The sequence below is a fragment of the Morone saxatilis genome, unplaced genomic scaffold, assembly GCF_004916995.1.
Source record: "Morone saxatilis isolate NCDOM2014 unplaced genomic scaffold, NCSU_SB_2.0 Contig8, whole genome shotgun sequence".
NCBI lineage: Eukaryota > Metazoa > Chordata > Actinopteri > Moronidae > Morone > Morone saxatilis.
Genome location: NW_023340257.1, coordinates 3,121,031 through 3,136,685, shown reverse-complemented (window position 1 = coordinate 3,136,685; position 15,655 = coordinate 3,121,031). Strand labels below are relative to the sequence as shown.

The 15,655-nt window shown below is 40.2% G+C and overlaps 1 protein-coding gene across 1 annotated transcript in view; it reads right to left on the bottom strand.

Annotated features, from left to right (window-relative positions):
- snx19b (sorting nexin 19b) overlaps positions 1 to 15,655 on the bottom strand; it is a 43,404-nt gene that overhangs the window by 7,019 nt on the left and 20,730 nt on the right. The window lies entirely within an intron of this gene.

Genomic DNA, 15,655 nt, shown 5'->3' with positions numbered 1-15,655 from the left:
GCTGCAGCAAGGACTCAGCCTCAGTACATGGGTTGCCAGCTCTACCAACTGAGCAAACTGGGAACCCCTGTTGAATGACTTTTTAATAAAATCCTGCCAGGCTTCAAGCTGTGTGCTTGTCTCTGAACCACAGTGGTTTGGACCAATCAGCATCCACTGAGGAAATACTGCTAGCAACGGCATGAGCTATAGATATGACTTAACACTAGTTGACAACGTGTATGAGATGTGGCGGGGTCTTAAAAAAACAATAATGGCGGCTGCCAAGGAGAATTAATTTCTTCAATGAGAAGAAAGAATGGCACTGAAGGATTTTCTCTGCTATAAGCTCTTCTCCTGACTGCATTCAGTAAGACGTCATATGGTCTGTTGATCTGATTGCTTGAAGTTCGCCCGTAATAGACAGCTTCATCCAATCACCTGCCAAGTATTTTTTAAAAGTGCCTGTCCTTTTCCAAACACTTTTGTACAACATCCCAGATGGTTTTGTGTAACAAAACACCTGGTGCAGTCAGGTTACAAGTGTCTGGCCGCACCAGTTTGCATGGATGAGCAAATTGGTGCATCTCATGTCAAAGCAGAATGACCTTGGCAACAGTTGGTTAACCTCGTGACTTTAGGTCAGTAAGTTCAATGTGTTGTGACCTTTTCATCATGCCTGACCTGACGAGTACTGGATGATCCTGGCCTCGGACCAGGCAATCCCTTTAAATGTAACCCATGCCTCATTGCATTCCCACACGGATTTGAAACTCAACGTGCAGCGGAGGAGTTCGGCTTGGCAGAGTCTCACACTGGAACTGATCTCAAACTGAGCCCATTTCCCTCAAGTCTTCCACATTACTGCTGGATTTAAAGTCTTGTGATGAGTAAATTCAGCAAGCTGTGTGTAGCTGTGAGACACTGACCCTTCCACTGTGACCCGACCCTTTTCACACCAAGATTTACCATCTGAGGGGTGGAAACACAGCCAGTCGCCATCCAGACTGGATGAGTGGGTTATTTAAAGCACAAAGTAAAAGCTAAAAACAACATCTCAATGTAGCTCAAGTATTCAAGCATTGTACGGGTCAGGCCCGTAAAGCTGTAGGAGATACTAGCAAGTTGGTAGTAGTCTAAATGAAAACACAGTAACTAAGTATATAAGTAAGTATATAGTGTTCAAGAATATTTAAGGCTTGAATAAGATAATTTCAGTTACAGTAAGAGCTTTCCTGGACTTGCAGACACCCTAAAAATGTCTAACACCATGCAGATGCTGTTATGCAACATTGTTCAAAACCTCAGAGCTATGGTAAAAAGAACCAGGGACCTCCCTCTGGGCCTAATGTTCTGCTTCTTTTGCTCAGTTCATGTGGCCCCTAATTAAGTTATTTCATTAGCTTGCTCTGGCCAGTTACCACACTGCTGAGCTGCACTTGGACAAGTTGTACCAGCCGCAATTTTTGGTTGCCACTATTTTATATGCCTTTATCCCTTAGTATTCCATAACAGCACAACAAAAACCAAATACTTAATACTGATGGTATTTTCAATTCCTGAAGTTGTACAACTCAAACAGGTGGGAGACACTTTTATGTAAAGGGAAATCCCACTGGTTGGTGCGCAGACTTTCCAAAAATACCAAACTGACAGGCTGAATTTGAGGAAATAAATAAAATGATCTATGAAATTTAAAATGAGAGCGGAAACAATGATTTGAATAATTGTTTAGTCAATTGAAAGAAAATGATTCAGCAACTATTTTGATAACCAACTATAATTCTAATTTTTTTTTTTTAATTCCCAACATATCCTGGTTTCAGCTTCTCAGTTGTGAGAGTTTCCTGCTTTTTTTTTGGCTCTTGTTTAAGTGTCTGAAGAGACCTTAAATTGCTTACAGTACACATGTTTGCATCAACATTCAAAGGCTTTATGGCTACAACATTCACCAAGCAGTAGCCAGGCTAAAGGCTTAGACACGGTCTCCACAAATATGATCAAACGCAGTTTTATCCTCTTCTGAAAAATGGAAGAATATGCCCTATAGCTGCAGCATCATTATAGCTGACATAAATAAATATGGGATTCACATTTCAGTTTGGCTTTAAGAGGGGATTTGAGGGCAAATCTGGGTTTAAAAGATGATTAAAGAGAGAAGCAAATATTAATAAAACAAGTTGATCTGAAAATAAAATCCTACACCCACATATGCACAAACACAGATAATGGTGTAAATTGTGCTAGTATGTTGGAAAGCGTCCTTACCAACAAAGCCTAGCCTCACCCCCAGTAACAAGAGTGTATTTTGGTCCAGGCTGGTTAAAGCTCAGCAGGTGGACAATGAAGTTCGTCTCTTCACCAGCTCATACCAGCCAGAGACAAGCTCACTAAATCACACTGTGTTATGACTGGCCACCGCAAACAGGAACATATGGACGCTGAGACCTCCAGTCACTGACAGCCAGACGCAATAAAAAGCTAAAGCACTTCAACATTATTAGGACTAATTTACAGTTTGTCAGGGATTCCACAGTCACTTTAGTGCTACGACTGTAAATCTTTAGAATGATTACATCTCCTGATGGTTATAGGGGGAAAATGTTTATCATTCCTTAAAGGGCTTGCTGTCGACTGTGCAGACTGACACACATTTCATTTTGACGTTTTAGATTTTGACTGGGACGCACAGAGGAAGCACCTTTGATGATACAAGATGGTATCCTGAGGGCGCCCGGTTAGCTTAGTCGGTGGAGGTGGCGACCCATGTGCGGAGTTGCTGCAGCGGCCCAGGGTTCGAGTCCGACCTGCTGCCCTTTGCTGCGTGTCATCCCCTCTCTCTCTGCCCACCTTTCCTGTCTATCTTCAGCTGTCACTATCCAATAAAGGCAATAAAAGGCCAAAAAAATAACTTGTATCCTGGAAGATAAGCATGAAGAGACCCATTTTCCTGAAGGTAGTACACAAACATGAAGGTCCCATGCATCTCAGGGCATTCTCCTAAGTTGATTAATCAATTAGCTCTCAACTATTAAATCAACTGGCAACTCTATCATTTTTTAAAGAAAAAAAGTCAAAATTCAGCCTTTAAATGTGAATACTATCTGGTTTCTTTAGTCCTCTATGACAGTAAACTGAAAGTCTTTGGGTTGTAGACAAAGCAAGACATTTGAGGACGTCACTTTGGGCTTTGAGAAACACTGAACAACATTTTTCATCATTTTCTGGATCAACCCATTGATTAAACGAGAAAATGATGTACGGATTAATCATTAGGGAAAACAGTTGTTAGTTGCAGCCCCATTCTCCATCATGGTTTTTTACAGTGCTCTGATTGTCTTGTTGCTTTGATAAGAGAAGGAGAGATAGAGAGCTGGAAAGGTTGAACAGCGGTTGCCTCCCATGTCAATGCAACCAGACTACAAGGAGCAATCTCAAATTACTGTTATAATCACAGTCTAAGGGAGCTACACATCGGAACAGATTAAAGTTTCAATTTTGAAAAGGCAGAAGCCAAATTGTCAGAGTCAGCTCCTGGAGCTTTTGATCCTATCAAACAATCCTCACCAGCTATTGGAGTTTGCTCATTTTCCATAGAACAGTAGATGATTCTAGTCCATGATTTTAAGCACCTCTAAGACTTTTTATTCATGCTAACCTAAAAGATGACAATTCACTGTTCATTTTTGAACTTGGATCAGCTTTTGACATAACATACTGTATGGTGAAAACTCAAAAGCTCCAGAACCAGCAAGGAAGTTGACCTTGAGCTGAGACTGTTTTGTCAGCCACTGTTTCATGGGTGAAGAATGACCTACAAACTTTATAATAATTGAAATGCACATTACTCCGTTTTTAGCATTATATAAAAATGCTAAAATGCTAATTATGTGAATTTAGAATTAAGAAATCAAATGTAGATAAAAAAAGTTTAGGACACCAAACACGAATACCCTATCCAGATCATAAATATCTGTGCATTTACAAAATAAAATAAAAAACAACAGTAGCACTTGCTACAGCACACTTACAATAACAAAAGTAAAGTGGTCCATAATATTCTACATAGCTTTAAAACAATAGAATACACAAACTTATTGTATTTCAATGACTCAATTAGACACTTGCAGAGACTGAACTGCCCACTAGACTAGAAACAGCAAGAACTGCTAACGTTATGTACATGAGCCGAACCAACCAATCAAATCATATAACAAGCAGCAAAAGTCATACACTCAAGTCACTACATGAAAAATGCTGAAGCATTTACTACTAGCACAAACACCAGTAATGATACAAAAGCAAAATTAGCCTGTAGCTATGATGATTAATGAGCTACAGCTGTGCACACAGTGAGTAAACAAACTGAAATGTTAGGGCTTGTGTGAGCACACTGAATAAAGCCTCTCAGACTGAAAATACTACATTTAAGACTGCACAGAAGCATAAATGCATAGTAATAGACAGGTAGAAGATATGTTTAATTTCACAGTAATGCATTCTGTTACTCTCTCCAGCTGGAGTAAGTGGGGTCGGGTGTTTTTTTTGACACTGCAAAAATATAAACAAAATCACTCACACCACAGCTGGAAAATGACCATGCCTGATTGACAAATAGAGTGGAAAAAGTGACAGAGGCAGAGGAGCGAGGCCGGGTGGCTGTGTGAGTGAAGAGAAGGGAAGCCAATGTTCATTTGGACAAGTGGGTGAGACAATTAATGAGCTGCCTGTAGCGCTGACAGGAGAGGCTGAAGGTTGATGAGCGGCTGTTGCCTTCATGCTGTTCATTTAAAATATACACTGCCATTTAATGAATGTGTGTTGGCCCAGGTTATGCTCGCGTGCCTCATTTGTCTAAAAGAAAGATAACATAGCGGCTGGCTTTGTGGCCGATTAATATTTATTGAAGCTGAAATGCTGCTACTTCACATCAACTTGACATGTGACATGGAGCTACACATACATCATTTATATCACTGTACTTTATTACAGTGACACAGTTACTATTTCACATGCAAAAACAAATAAAAGTTGAAAGTCGGTTGTGGTGTTAATTTTACAATGCTTTACATGTGGCCCAGCCTATTATGTTGGTTAGTTGCTTGTAATTTGAGCCTATTATAGAAAGTCTATGACAAAAGCAAATCTAATTTGTAGGCAATTTTGGAGTCATTTGTCAGTTTCTTTTTTTTTTATGTGTCAATCCACACCACATCTGAGAGACACATATGTGCACATTTTTAAATCACACTAATCTGCTATTTTGTAGAAGTCGTATACTGCACTTGTGAGCTACTGTACATCTACAATGCTTGTTTGATTCATCCAATTCACCAGGAGCATATAAATTGAAGAGAAAAATAACAGATAATAAAATAAAATAATATAAAAAGAAATAAATAACACATACTTCAGCAGTGTTTTCCCCTAATGTACGTCTGTTTTTGTGACAGGCCTCATGCAGAACGTTCCTAAAAAAAAACCTTGAGTAAACCTTGAGTGTCTCAATTGAGCTTCACACTTCAGTTTAAATTATGCTGACACTGTCTGGTCTAGGATCTGATTTAATTGATGGCATGCAGCAGACAGGCTATTCAAAATGTTCCAGGCTAAGGCATTCAGCCGAGACCAATCAGAATATGATTAAGATAATGAAAAACAAATATTTGTAAATATTTTTAATTTACATTCTCAACAGCATTTACTGTAAGTGAATCTCATATAATCTCATAGCAACAACATGACACTGTGGTATAATGTCCTGCATACCAAATACTATGGTAGAGAGCAAAAATATGAAGCAGGAAAACATGCTTCATATCAGTATTGTCTGTGGTTTCATTGATCAGTATCATTCTTCTACCTAATTTAGGCAGAGACTCATCTCCACAGCACTACTGCTACTACTAAAACTCCACAGAGAACCTTTAAAGGTACACTGTGCAAGATGTGGCCAGACTTTTAGATTAAAAAAATGTCAGTTAAGTAACTTTAATAACAGAATGTAAAGAGGTAACAGTTCTAACATTATGTCAAAGACGTCTATGTATTGTATTGCTGCGATATCTACTGACATGAGCATGCTAATCAGCTAGCCCTGGCCTGTCCTGTCCTGTAATACCACTACACAGTAGCGTCCAGTCTGCCCACAGTCCAACATGAAAGGATGAAGAAGCAGAGCTGCCCTGAGGGGTTGTCAGTCTTGTTAGAGGTACAGCCCTCAGGATGGTGTCACAGAAACACAAAGATGGCTGAAGCTCTTGGCACCCAACTTATAGCACCACCCCAACCACCATATAAAAAGAAGCAAAACAAGTAAATACTGCGTGCCTTTCAACTGCTGGAGACAGCTCTTGGCGAGTAAAGACATGCAATTTGATGCAGAATTCATGTTTCTTTTAGACTGGTAAGTAACATCTAACATTGGCTATTTAGCAAAACATATCCATAGCGCAACTAATGACAGCATAGCATCAATACATGGTTTTGATGTGGCTGTTTTCTTGCTACTCTCACTAAAACTGAGCTAAGCAAGCTATAATGTAATAATGTAACCAATAGTCTAATGCCAAATGTGAAGGTTATAAGACGGCAATATTATTTTAACAAGCTCTTTTGCGTATTCTTGCCTTGCTCTTATGATTGTAAATTGAGATTTTACAGAACCATTAGTAGACCAACTGAAATGTCGGTCAGCATTCCTGTGATGAGATTATGCAAGACTGGAAGTTTGGAAAGTAAGCTTTATATTTTTTAGAGGCCATTGCAAGATTTATTATGTGTGTCTAATTGTACAAAATGTTGAACGGTGTCATTGCTGCAATTAGTAGGGAGGAGGTAAATGGTAAATGGACCTGTACTTGTATAGCAACTTTCTAGTCTTCCAACCACTGAAAGCGCTTTTACACTACGTTGCCCACCATTCACCCTTTCCATACACATTCACACACCGATGCACAGCATCTTCTCAAAGGATACTTCGACATGTGCAGCAGGAAGCCGGGGATCGAACCCATAACCTTCCGATTTACGGAACGACCCGCTTCTTCCCTGAGCCACAGCCCGCCCAATAAGATGAAATGTGGGCCCCTATTTGCTTGGTGCATGGGGGTTAGAATTACATATTGGTGTCTTTTAACGGTTTGTCATTTTATGGCTTGTGCCACTGTTGCCCACAACATACATTAGGAGAATTTGCTAGCATTTACATTATTTGGATTTAAACTGATGAGAAAATTCTATTTTGAGATGAGGAGGCAAATAGACCCTGCCTGTTTACTAATGCATTATTCATTAATTTATCTTTAACTGCTAAATAAGTTTTAGAAAATCAATCAATGCAGCCTTTCTGTAAAAACAGAAATTCTCCTCTTCCTTGATAACTTCTGAATATCATTTAGTGGTTTTTATGCCCCTCCCTCTTGCCAGAGCAGGTCCAAATGGTCTGAAATCTTGCATCTGCAAAAACTTGCATAAAGTTAAATGATCCTTATCTGCTGCGTATAGAAACTGTGAAAACCACAGATCGGACGGCTAAAAAATTCACACTATAGATGCTGCTATTAACTAATTATTAACAATTCATGACCCTTAGCAGCCTCATATTTCACATTACTTTAAAAAACAAACACTGAACGGCTGACTAGGCTAGGCCGATTATCGATTGTATTTTTAAATGTGAATATGGAATTAGACCATTTTATCTCACTATATTCGATATAGTTCAAAGTTGCGCTGTTGGATCCGTTGCTTCCAAGCAAGCTTGCTGACCCGCGAGCCTCTCTGCACTGCTCCCCGCCACCGCCCCTCCTCTTCTCAATAAACCTAATTGCTAACGTAATGTTTGTGTTCATGCTTCCATAATTAAAAATCGTTGTCAGACTGTTAGGTAAGCTAACTGCTGGGAGTAATTAACTGATGTTACACGGTAACTTAACGTGCTAACGTTAGCGCTACACTTAGCTAACGTTAGTTAACGTTGTGTTTTACTAACTTAATTGTACTTGCTTGGTGTAATAACGGTAGCAGTTTTGCGTGGAGTGGTACAGCCTTCTGCCCTTTTGAAAATATTAATTTAAAAGTTAATTTAATGCAGCCTAACCTTCTGGTCACAACGTTCTGTGTGTGTGTAGGTGCTGGTCTCTGTGTGTGTAGTGGTGTGTGTGTGGTGTGTGTGCTTGTGGTGTGGTGTGTGTGTGGAGTGTGTGTGTCTCTGTGTGTGTGTGTGTAAGAGAGAGAGACTGAACATTTGCTCTCACTTTGCGGAAAACATATCGGGATATATATCGTATATCGATATTCAGCCTAAATATATCGGGATATGACTTTTGGTCCATATCGCCCAGCCCTAAACATGACTGTGACTACAAAGTCAGACTGGTACAAACATCACAGCCTGTAACAGACTGACAGCTTGTAGCCGGACGATTACACAGGAAGCTCTATGTTGCCTGTGTTATCTCAGAGCAATAAACAGTATCGGTTTGCATGGGACAGCTCATGTAACTCATCCAGGCATGTTTCGCCTCAAACTATGTACACTGGAGGTCCAGAGAGAAACTTTTCTGGATTTAAAAGACAGGTCATAGCTATCCAGACAGGATGTGGAGTCAAACACAGCATATAAACACATTTTTAATGGCTGTGGTCTATGTGAGTCCATCACCGCTCACAGAGACAAGTCTGTCTGTTATCATAAATGATCTCCACATGTTTTAGCTGCAGGCAGAGTCTCCAAGAGTACAGTGCACTCCTACAAATAAAAACCTCAGACTTCTTTTCAGAGCGAAGCACGTGGAGATATAAACAGGATGAAGACATACAAACATCTCTGAATTGGATCTTCAATCACTGTTGCTATTATATTAAGATTTCGATAATGTTAGCACTGATGCTGCACAACACATTTTACTCTGCATGCCAGCAGCCTGAAGTTGTAACCGCATCAAATGTGTTGTGAAAATATGAAGTCCCTGGAGAAAGTAACTTGAGTTGATTTACGCCATTTTATTTCAAATACATTTTTTCCAGAGTTTGAAGAGTTTTGTAATAGATCTTTGGGGTAAAAGTGGCATGCCTTCATGTCATGCATGAGTTTTCCTCAAATGATCTCCCTACTATTAGTATGAATAAATATGTTCAATTTACACATCAAAGAAACATAAACAATTTTGGTATATTTAGGTAATTTGTAATTATTTATAATACTTCTGTAAATGGTTGAGCTTGACAATTCATTCTTGACCTAGGAGGAAGTAGTTGACAATTTCAACTCAGGACCTTCTTGCTCACTTATTCTATTGAGCCAGTAAGCCTCTCAAGCTTTCTCTCAACAATCAACAAAGGTCAAGAATGAAGAAGAAAGTCCCTGATTGAGAGCTACATAGCGAGAAAGTAAGAGCACTTTGACTTAAGATTGTTTTGTCAACTGATAAATCTAATTTCTGTTGAAAAATATTCCCTTACTAATCCTAAATGCTGTCGGGACTTCATCACTAAACTGGGCTTTTTCAGACTTTAACAGCAATTAGCTTTGTTGCAGGTTATTGTTTACAGCTCCCCACATGGGATTACAGGACACTGCTTATATGAAATATAAAAAATATAACATATCTTGTAGAAACATATACAAAAACAAAAGAAAACCACCAATTTTAACATTATATACGCTTCCATATATTCAAGAGTATTGTGTTAACATACAGAATTTCCAATAAATTGAGCAGCAGAAGACAGAGAAAATGCTGGAAACCTCAAATTTGTCTTGCTTTTCTCCACATCTCCTACATTTTCTCAGAGAAACTGTAATTTTAATCGTTCGGTCAACTCAATCGTGGCAAATTATCAACTTTAGAAAACAATTTATGTTTTTATCTTACTAAACTAAGTATTGTATGGTTTCCAGTAAAATGGACATTAGGGGATGCCCTGATAGCTCACCCTGTAGAGTTGGTGCCCCATGTACCAAGGCTGAGTCCTTGCTGCAGCCATGGGTTTGACTCTGACCTGTGGCCCTTTGCTGCATGTCATCCACTCTCTCTCCCCCTTACCTGTCCATCTTCAGCTGTCGCTATCCATTAAAGGAAATAAAAGCCTTTGTTATCTATTATCTATTATGATGTAGTCTGGTATATGTTGCAGAACCCAATACACAATCATTGTAAATATATACATGCGTGAAACAGGAGAAAAAAAGGCTTAAAACGTAAAAATACTGCTCACGATGCGTTTATGCACGTACAGCATGAGTATAATGCACGCCCTTATGTGGCCTGAGTAGACAACTACATTTATCCAAATAGTAGCGTATCTGTGCTGTCAGATACGTGTGATGGTTGACTAAAGACATGGCTGAAATGCCTTCTGGGTTACATATATATATTAATATATGTGTTAATTATAAACAACGGAATTCATCTTTCCATATTCATATCAGATATACTAAATGTACGCAGTTTTGGTTTAGTCTACATATTATTAATGCACTATTTTTTAATCATGCTCCAGGAACACAGAAGCTTGTATCCATTACAACACTGTTTGTGGTAAATCGTGCAAAGAATCTTGACTGGTCATCTGCAGATTTTCAGGGAAGAATGTAGCCACCAGGTAGTGACTTTCTGCCGCTGTACAAGATAACCTGCCTAACTGTGACCGCAGTCTGAGGTGAGTACTGTGAAGGCTGTGAATTTGAACTGTTTAGCCCGGTTCCCATTAAGAGTTCCATTGTCAGTAAATGGTCTTACATCACAGAGAACAACAGCAGGAGAACATGGACATCATGAAAACAGTTTACATCCCCACAGATGAGATCATTTATCTTTAGCCTGTGAGCAATCAGGAGGAATCACCAGTCATGATGTGGACACGGCAGTGAGGGCAGACAGGAGACGTCTGGAGATGTGCCTTGTACAACACCATGACCAAAGAATTCCTGGGTGAAAGAGAAGCACAGAGGTTTCTTAAAATGAACACACCACGACACCTCTTGAGACAAGAAGCTGTGCTAGTAGCGCATGAGAGCATGGCTAAAATGATGAAGTGTCTGGGACTAATGGAAAGGCTAATTTTGTCCTGTTGAGTCTTATATTCTTGGATGTCGATCTTCAGGCCACCTTGTGGTGTTTTGATCATACGATTATGTTTTTATGAGCGGATCCCCGTGTTTCCCAACCCAACGCACACACAGAAACACATTTTATTTATTTTTTTATTTTATTTAAAAAAGCGTGTTTTGATGAGATATACAGAGTGTAAAAATTACTTTGTTTCTAAGAAAACTCCACAAGGTACCTTGTGTGTAAAGAGTAAATGTGTGACGTAACTACTTGCTATCAAAAATGGCTGCTGTGAAAAAGGTCTACTGACAAGTCAATTTGAAGCAAGCTTCTGAAATGTCGCAAAAAGAAAAAAAGAGAATGCAAATTTGCTGTGTCTCCATCAAATGGTTTGGACTGATTTCTTTCACGCACTCGCCTCACAGCAAGAAGGTCCTGGGTTTGATTCCTGGCTGCCTTTGACCAAGGCACTGGCTTGGATCTGGAGTTGGTACCAAGGCACTATACAGTGGCTGCTCACTGGTCCTAATAATCTTAATAATGTTAAATGTGCCAGAACAAATAAAACTCTAGATATTTGGCACTGTGAGTAATACAGAAATATAGGGGCAAATATCCGACACATATGTACTCAGGACACAGGACAGAACAGGATTGAAACCACTGACCAGCACACACACTATTAAAAAAGATAATCCAATTGACTTTTCAGAAATAAATCATGTCCAGATGGGGTTATCATTGCTAAGGAAAGGCTCCCAAGAGAAGCCCATTCAGGCGATAGAGAGATTGAGGTAACTGAGCCTCTCAACAGCGATATGATACGATACAAACGATTCATTTTCTAAATGCCTTGATACAGATCTCCAATATCAATGATCCGGCTTTAAAACGATACAGTATAATTTAAATTCCATTGTTTCTTCTGGAAAAAAACTGTGTCGTGGTAAAAATAAAGACAGTGCCAGGTGCTCGGTTCAGTTTAAGGAGCAAGGATAAAATTAGAGGTCAGTCAGTGTGATGAAGTGTTAATTTTCCAGCGTTAACAGCCAACCCTTACTCAGAACAGTCATGGCTAGAGACTGAAGTAGAGACTTAGATTAACGCTACATCTGTTTATATACAACACACACTATTTGTAGATATGGTAGCATGAGTATTAAAACGTGTTTCCCATAAGTCCAATCTATTTGGACACCTCACAAAAATAGGTTTGCCCCCACCCAAAGACATATTTTTATATTTTTTCCTTTCACATGTATGCTTGATGTTTCAACACTGTTTCAGGCCAACAAAAATCATTGCCAAAAGTGTGAGATACTCTGTCTGCACACTAAACACTGAGATGTAGGATGGCACACTGTGAAGGCCCTAAAAAGATACTTTCATTATCTGCTCCTCACTGATTGTGATTGGTCCTACATTATCACTATTATCTTTTTTCCTCAAGATAAAACTATGCATTGTGGTTGGCATACACACATCATTGGTTGTGGGGTGTGACATTCACAGCATAATGAAACCATCATGCCTCAACACTAGGGGGCAAAAAAGCAACAACAGGAAGATGGGTGTCACCATCATCATAATAGCCACAGTACAGAAAGATATATTCCTGCAGGAAGAGACCGACCAGACTTCCACACTGTGCCCGTTGTGAGTGCCACAGATCTCAGCAGTGAGCATAGTTGTTTTCACCTCAATGTGTGATGTGTCTGCTCCCAGTGAGGCGTACACCTCATCACACCACCTCCATTCAGGCTACGGTGCCGTCTTACAGCTGTCTGCCGTGCTGTCTAAGGTCAGCCCTGTTTCTCTGTGTATGAATGAATGTGCGCGCTTACGTGCTGGGGCTGGTTTTATTAGGACTGTCGTGGCGCCTCGTTCCCCATGGCTGCTCAAAACACAGACATGTGACGTTACAGCCCTGAGCCAGAATTTAATCACATATGGCACACTGAGGTTTAAATTAACACCGCCTTGGTTCTATACGTGTTGCACATGAACTTAGCACACAGGACAAACACCTAGATGAGTCAGTGCATGTAAACATCAACACACAGACAGACAGACAGACAGACAGACAGACATAGGTCAAGGTCCCTGCCTATGCTACAATAACATTCATCGAACTGCTGTCATCACAATTGCAGTCTTATGGCAGTCACCAAAGAGATTGCTTTTCCCTTTGGCGCATGCAACCACACACAGATTTAGACTATGCACACACACACAGCAGAGTGCTTTCAACCAATTAGAACTGACAAATGCCAAGTAATTCTATATGAGAGATTGTGGTCTGGTAGAGACTTAGACTGTACAGCATTATTGCTACCATGAAAACCACCAGAGTTGTTTTCCAGGCCCACTCTGTGAGAGAGATATTTTTCAAGCGGATAGTGCCCATCCAATGTTCTGCTCCCTGCCTGTGGGCCTAATGTGGCTTAAATTCAACAAAACATGTAGTGTAACTGTATTAGTGTGGATCACTTCAGGAGAACTTTGAAAAAAAATGCGTCTGTCACCAGTCTGTTCTATCAGCCTGCTAATTTTACAAATGCCTTGCAGATGTTTGTGCCCTATTTACGGGTCTTTTCCTTAGTTTCTGTCATGTATATATATATAAAGTTACAATGTCGAATGTTTATATTAAACAAGGCCAAAGTGTCAAATAATGAGGGTTAGGGTTAGGGTTAGTACGTAGAAATAGTTTCTGTGAACAAAAAGCTCAGAATTCAGACTGCTCTGAATGCAACGTTTCCAACAACGTAGTCTAGTCACAGGTCTCTTTAAAGGTTATCTTCCCCAGGCAGACCACAGATGGGCATGCCCACACAGTACAGGGGCATGCTCAGTCTGTCTAAGTTATCTGACTGCTCAGAAGTCAAGTTTTTTGTGCTTTTTAGTTGTTAAGGAAAGTTACATATTTTGTTTTTCCTCTAATGTCCTGCAGCTTCTCTGCCTCAATTCTCTGGGATTTACTGAGTTTATTGATGGACATATTAGCCTTACTTGTTGCTGTTAGCTGACCGCTAGCTGCTACTAACTTCTAACAGACTAGGAGCTTAGGGCACGGCAATCCCTGCAAGCTAACCAGCTAATAGCAGCAGCTAGTTAGTGGCTAAAGTAGCACAACAAGTGGCTATGGCTTTATCTCCATCAGTCACTAAAAGCTGAATCAGAGCAGCCAGAGGACATCCGAGGGAAAACCAGAAAATATTTTCTCCATAAAATATAAAGTTGCATCAAATTCAGTGAATAAAGCTGTGTGCTTTTGTACAGTTACCAGTGAGGCCTGGTCCCCAGAACGCAGAAGTATAAAGAGAACTGGATACAGTGTTGAAGGTGGCGCTTCAGTGGCCCATGAAGCCAAAAAAAGCCCCTTCCCACTACAAAGAAATAACCTGGAAGAATGCATACTGCACATCCTCTATGGGCAACAGTGGCCCACTAAGCATGCGCACTAGAGACTTCTGCTGGCTTGCCCCAGACACACTCCGCTCTGGTGGGTGCAGACTTCCACAATGTAGTCCAATCAGAAGAGGGAGAAGGGGGGCTTTAAGAGACAGCTTGTTTGAGACAGAAGATGAACTGAGGGGCTGCATGAAGAGCCAGTACAAGATAACTAATGATGTTTTTGACGAGTAGAAGAGTAAGACCATAGAGCTGGAAATGAGAACAATATGTCCCTATACAGATTTACAGTATACAGCACTGAGTGTAAAGAAACAGATAGGTACAGGATTTAACAGCAAGTGCTGTACACAATGAGTACATGGCTGCTGCCGACCAGACTGCCTGGGTGAAAAACACGAGAGCAGAGGGAACTAGCCAGCTACTCTCTGTGGTACTGATGACTCCACTGTTGGGCCTGCCAGGAAACAGACGTTTACAGTACAGGTGGCATACTATAATCTTATGAGGAAAATCCCCTCGAGTGTTGCCCTTGAATTTCCAAAGATACACAAGTAGCAGGCGTAGAGAGTAGGCAGTGCTGCCCCAATATGATCTCAGAGGAAGATCCCAGAGAGAGGCAGAACACAGCTCCACATATTACATCTGCCTACTCCTTTCATTCATATATAGACCGAATGGAGTCTGCAAGTGAGTCCATACATTTTCAGCACACGCTTGTAATGCCAAACGAATGGCAATCCTGTGAGTGAGATGACTGACTAGGTTTAGTGTTCTTATTTAGAGAATTCTTTAAAGCCACATATAAATTATCATGATAATGCATTTCTTGGGCATAGTTTTCCATTTTTCAGAGAGGATATAAAGTCTTTAGGGGCCTATTGGTGGAAACAGTGACTAATCTTGAGCCTCTACGTGCGTGTTCCCCATGACAGTTGACTGTCGTTTGAGGGCTGGCATTGCTCGGAGACACCCTGTCAACTTGTGGTCTATGGTGAACGTCACACTATATCCTGCAACTGTTAATAAAAGGTATTTTTTCCCCCCATTTTTCAACACATCAACATAGTTCAAGCTATCAAATATGAGTGTCTTAAGTGGTTGTCCCTTTAGAACCTTCAACATTTGGGAGGAACCATGATGCAGTTTAAGGAGTTGAGGATTTAGTGGCATCTAGTGGCGAAGTTGCAGATTGCAACCAACTG